A 6307-nucleotide genomic window follows, 5' to 3' on the forward strand; every position below is an offset into this window, starting at 1 on the left:
TGGGGATGTGAAATCATAGCACCTGATTGGATTCTCTCAGGGAAGGATCCTTACATAAAGGTAGGATGGGGACCTTTCAGATGCACACCTCCACTATGGGGCTCTTCAGGAGGGACCATTGCCCCTGGAAATTGTTCCTCGATCTATATAAACATCACAAAAGAAGAAGATTCAGGGTGGTTCTTAGGTAAAATATGGGGACTTAGATACTGGGAGCCCAAAACCGGTAGGGGAGGGCTTTTTCTAATAAAAAAAAGACCACCATACCTCCACAATCACAAGTTACAGGTCTACATAGAGCCTTGCAGGAACCAAAGCCACCAGGCCGAAGCATCAGTTTAGGTGAGAACCAGAACTCCAAGGATGAAGTAGAACAGGAGCCTGAACCTGATAGTTCTCTATGGAAGGTAATCCAGGCTAGTTACTTTGCACTAAATGAGTCTCAACCAAATTCAACTGACTCATGTTGGCTATACTAATATACCAGGCCCCCTTTTTGCAAAGCAATAGGAATAAATAAGTCCTACACCCACAGTACCACTGCAAACCCACCTCAATGCTCATGGGGTGACCGCAAACATATAACGAGAATCGGGGTCTGTATAGGGAAAAGGGTTCCAAAGAGCAAACAACAGTTATGTGGGATAAAGATTGATGATCCTTTTAGCGGAACAAACTCACTGGGGTGGATTATTCTTGCCAATGGGTCCCAATGGATATGCTCAAAAACGGGACTTACGTCCTGTTTGTCAGCAAAAGTATTTAATACAACAGCAGAGTACTGTATCCAAGTTCTGGTAGTACCTCGAGTTATATATCATGCTGATAGGGACATTTATAATTACTGGGAACATGAGGCACACTGAGTTGTAAAGAGAGAACCTTCAACTGCCTTAACCATAGCTACTCTTATGGGAATTGGGTCTGTTGGAGCTGGGACTGGAATAACCTCCTTGCTGCAACAACAAAGGGGTTTACAGGACCTTAGAGCAGCTGTGGACGAAGATTTGGCCCGAACTGAAAAATCTATAATGGCATTAGAAAAGTCCTTAACATCACTGTCGGCAGTGGCCCTCCAAAATTGGAGGGGGCTGGACCATTTGTTCTTGCAACAGGGAGGATTATGCACGGCTCTGCAAGAAGAGTGCTGTTTTTACGCTGACCATAATGGAGTGGTAAGTGATGCAATGAGCAAATTACGGGAAGGACTGGAGAAAGGAAAAAGAGAAAGAAAAGCCCAACAAGGGTGGTATGAATCCTGGTTTAATCATTCCCCTTGGCTAACAACGCTGCTATCCACCATAGTGAGGCTACTCGTACTTTTAATCCTTACTTTAACTTTTGGCCCGTGCATACTTAATAAATTTATAGCACTGGTGAAGAGTCGGTTGGAAGCAGCCCATCTTAGCCTTCTCCGAAAACAATATGATCAGCTAGGAGAAAGGGATGATATAGAAGAAACTCCAGTCCTTGTCTTAGCAAGAAGAACCGTGTCTCATCTTGATCAACAACATGATAAAAATTGAAAGGGGGGACTGTTATAAAATGGGTTGTTGCTCAAGACCACATAAAGGGGATTGTTTAAGCTAGCAAAATGACTTTAAAAAGTTTTGTATAAACATTGCAAAATAGTTTCCTGCAAGACAAATATGATTTTCCAAATATTGTAAAACATAATGATAATACCCCATTGCGCATGTCGGGCAACCAAAGGGCAACTTGAGAAAGACTGAAACCTTCAGCCTCAACGACCACCAGAGGGCTAAAACGACCACCTAGCAACAGGCCACGCAGGCGCACTGCAAAGGATAACCGGATGGAGGGTGGAAAAAAAAGAGTTTGTAAAACAGGAACTTAAACTGTATATAAGCTATATATTGACGTGTACATTTTGCGAGCCACTGGTGGAGCGCAGACTCCCCGGCAGCCCAGCGCTGTTTTGCTTACCTGCTCTTGCTCAATAAATTCGGAATTGATTCTACCCGTACTGGCTGTGGGTGAAGTCTATTTACTTATAACACCCTCTCTCACCGCCGGCACGGGCAGTGCCAGTAGCCCCTTGCTGCGGCCGCCGCTGGCCGCACCCCGGGCTGTGCACTGCCCGGCCGGCCCCGCCGCTCCGCAGGGTCACGCCGCAGCCGCCGGGCCGCTGCCGGGGGCGGCCCCCGAGCCTGTCGCTCAGAAGCAGAACCACACGGCGCCGCGCCACTCACCGTCCTGCCCGGGGGCTCCTCTCTTCGCGCTACCATGGCAGCGCCGGCCCTCCCCTCCTGCCCCGTGGCCTGCCGCACAACTCGAGAGCTCCGTGCCGCGGGGCACGCGTGCGGCCGGGCCCTGCCGGGATGCGGGCGGAGCCGGGAGCGTGGACCCGCCAGAAGAGCCGCGGGGGCATCTGGTTCCCAGCGAGGCTGAGCGGGTGGTGGGCGCAGACGCCAGTGAGCGTGCAGCCGGGGGCGAGCGGAAGACGAGATGGGCATGTTATAAACGAGAAACGAAAGTCTCGATATTAGCAGCGCTGGGGAACGTGAGGGGTCACCGCCCACTCCACGCTCCACCGAACTTGGTTTGCAGCTACTTTTTATAGTATGGTTTTCCTTGTAGTAATCAATAATTGTTATTTTCTGTTGTCATAATTCTGCCAGGTAAGCAGTGGTGGTCAAAAAGCATCCGTGGGACCGCAATGTGAAATCTCTGGACAATTTGTCAAGCAACCACCTGATCTTGGTAGATAAAGAACAGCAGAAGTGGGAAGTCTGGTCTTAGCAGACATGTTGCAATTGATTGCACAAAGGCAGGAAATCTGATTTTGCAAAATCTTTCAGGCCGTGGGAAAACCTTGTTTTACAAACTGGTATCGCATACAATTTACTTAGCAAAGACAATATTCATAACGAGGATTTAAACAGAATTATTTAATCGTATTTTTCTCTAATGTCCTTGCTTCACTTCAGACCTTAGTATTCTGGTTTATACAAACGCCAATACTTTTATGATTAACACGAATCTTTTATCAGTTATCACAGGCAGATGGAGGCGGTGGCAGTGCCCCGTGTAAAAAGGCTGGTGGTCCCGCAGCCCCCCGCTCCGCACTCCCTCGGCTGCTGTCCAGAGGGGGCCCCAGCCCTCCCCTCTCTGGTAGCAAGGTGGCTCCTCAGCCCGTGAGCAGCCCTTGGGAAGCGATGGAGCGCTGCAGGCAGTCCTGGGGTCACACAGCAGTATGTATCCCGCTGGGGTGAGGGGGAGCGCTGGGAACCACTTTACACCTCCCCAAGGGCTGTGGGAGACCCCGCAGCAGGTCGCTGCAATTAGAAAAGTTAATCCACTATGCCAGAAGTTTATGTCCAAAAAGGAGACAGAGATGTCCTGTAACTTTATTCCAATAACGTAAGAGATCGTGGGGAATTTCCAATGGGGTTTCTCAAATGGTTGGTGGATTCAGCTCCCTTTTTATCCTAAGTTCTTGCTGTGTCACCCTCTTCCTTTCCCCCCCCCGAGATGAGGTAACTAGAAGATAGAGACTTCCTGAATTGCCTACTCTAATATGCATTCCCACTTTTGTTATATACAAGAAAGAAAAATAAACTCTTCCTAATTCTATTATGTCCCTCTTCTCTTGCTCTGGGTTCAGAATCTTACACTGCCTTGACTGAGCAACTGTCTCTGTTGATTAGTAACAGTTTCTAGAACTGAGTTTCTTCTGTCCCTTCCCTATCTTTGGCTTCCAGGCCTTCTATTCTGGCAGAGTCACATGGTCTCTAAATGTGTAAAGATGTATTCATCTTACTCCTTTCTCCCCCACACATTCTTGGTGGTGGGGTGGCTCCCACTGGCACCGCACCCCACATATGAGGCCCTCACACACATACACATACCCCATACCTTGGCACACAGCCCTCCACACACACACAAGCTTTTCTGCACTGCCTTGGATTGACTTGCTCACCCATTCCCCATATGACTTCCTTACCCTGCCTCATGTAATCAAGGGGCTCTGCAGGGCCTGTGGAACCAAGGAGACTCTTCTGACATTGTGAGTCCCTGTGGAACCAAGGGTCCCTTGTGATACCGTGGCACCAAGTAGACCCCTGTGACACTGCAAGGCCTCATGGGAACAAAGGACCAGTGTGACAACTATTGTGACACTGTGGGGCCCCATGGATCCAAAGTAACAGGTAACAGGTCTGGTTAGCTTGGCCTGTCTGGTCCAGCTGCCCTTGGCATGTCAAGGGCATGAAAAGATATCATGAAAGAGATCATGTACCCCTGAAACACTGGGGCTCAGGGCTTTCCTTCAAATGGAAAAGAACTGTCCTTCTTATCCATGTACCCATGGCTGAAACAGGATTCCACTTCCAAAATTTGCAATATCCATGGATTGCTCCTAGACAAAGGTGCCGTTACCAACAAGCCTGGCTGACCTTGGCTTCCTGAGAGCTGGCTCTCCCCTGCCTTCAAACACTGGGGATCAGTGCTTTCCTTCCTGTGCAGAAAACCCATCCCTCTTGCACAGATACCCATGGTCAAAATTGGTCTTTCTCCCCCAAAATTCCCTATATGCAAGGGTTTATCTGAGACAAAAGCAGCCAGGACATAGAACTCTGGCTGGCCTTGGCCTCTGGTGGTTACCTGTAATCCTCCCTGGGATATTGGGGCTCTATTCTTTCCTGCCCATAGGAAAAAGCCATCTTTCTCCAGGTGCTCATGGCTGAAATTGACGTTTGCCTCCAAAATTCTATGTAACCAGAGATTGATCCCAAACAAAAGCCACCAGGATAGATGGGTCTGGCTGGTCTTGGCCTCTGGTGGCTACCGCCCATCTACCTGTGAAGCACCGGGGCTCAGTGCTTTCCTTCTGATGGAAAAGAACCACCCTTCTTCTCCAGGTGCCCATTGCTGAAATTGGGATGCCACTTCCAAAAGTCCTATATACAAAGATTGCTCCTACACAAAAGCTGCCATTACAGACAGGCCTGGCTTGCCTTGGTCTCCTGGGGGCTAGCTTTCACCTGCCTTTCAAACACTGGGAGATCCTTTATATCATTTAAACCACCAAGAGCACTGCCTGTCATTGACACAGTCCATGGCCACAGCAACAGCGGAGAGAAACAAACTGAGAAATGGCACAATGACATTTCTTTGTGGACAATTTGAAAAATGTAAAACAAAGTAAAAGAACCTCAAAAATGAAAGGAACAAGAACTATCAAAGATGATTTTTATTACAAGTGACTTGCAGAAATTGGCAAGCAATTTAATGTTTCCTAAAGCATCAACCTCTACACTGCAGCCTTGAGCTCCTGCTTCCTCAGGCTGTAGATGAGGGGTTCAGGTCTGGAGGCAACACTGAGTACAGAACTGACAGGGACAGATCCAGAGATGGGGGGAAGGTGGAAGGAGGTTTCAGCTAGGCAAATGTCGAAGTGCTGAGAAACAGGAAGAGCACATCCAGGTGAGGGAGGCAGGTGGAAAAGGCTTCCTGCCATCCCTGCTCAGAGGGGATCCTCAGCACAGCCCTGAAGATCTGCACATAGGAGAAAACAATGAACAGAAAGCATCCAGAGGCTAAACAGACAGTAATAGAGAGAAGGCCAAATTCCTTGAGGTTGGAATGTGAGTAGGAGAGTTTGAGGATCTGGGGGATTCCACAGAAGAACTAGCCCAGGGCATTGCCCTGGCACGGGAGCAGGGAAAATGTCTTGGCCATTTGCAGCAGAGAATTGAGAAAGCCACTGGCCCAGGCAGCTGCTGCCATGGAGGCACAAGCTCTGCTGCCCAGGAATGTCCCATAGTGCAGAGGTTTGCACGTAGATGGACACGTAGCCACTGTAGCACATGACGGTCAGGAGGAAATACTCTACTCCAAGAAAGAAGATAACCAGAAAAACCTGTGCAGCACATCCTGGTCCCTGACTAAGCACCAGTTGTGCTGTCTGCGCGTGCCAGGAGCAGCCAAGCCTGTGCGTGGGGGCTCTCAAGGAGCCATCCCTGCCCTGCTGCCCTGGGTTTGTGGCTGTGTGGCAAAGGGACAAGGCTGGGTATTAAGGATTTGTCAGTGGAATCAGTCCTCATGCAGAATGGCTTGGTAGCTTCCACACTCCCAAGTCCAAAGGATGGCAGGTGTTGGTTTTAGGAATTGTTTTCCTGCCCACACATCATTCCTGGTTCTCTGAGGTCTGACATCCCCAGCATTTCTGCTGCACTCAGAGTTTGCCACTGAGAGATGTGAGAGGCAAGGGATTCCCTGTGGCTTCGGGCAAGGTGAGGGGCTGGATGGGCTTGCTCCCAACTGCCCTGGCTTTGCACCTTTG

At 49.2% G+C, this 6307-nt stretch overlaps 1 pseudogene; it reads right to left on the bottom strand.

Moving 5' to 3' along the window:
* Window positions 1–5275: 5275 nt before the first annotated feature.
* On the bottom strand, window positions 5276–5893 carry LOC134051068 (olfactory receptor 14J1-like; annotated as a pseudogene).
* Between the last annotated feature and the right edge of the window lie 414 nt (window positions 5894–6307).

Source organism: Cinclus cinclus, chromosome 17 (assembly GCF_963662255.1).
Source record: "Cinclus cinclus chromosome 17, bCinCin1.1, whole genome shotgun sequence".
NCBI lineage: Eukaryota > Metazoa > Chordata > Aves > Passeriformes > Cinclidae > Cinclus > Cinclus cinclus.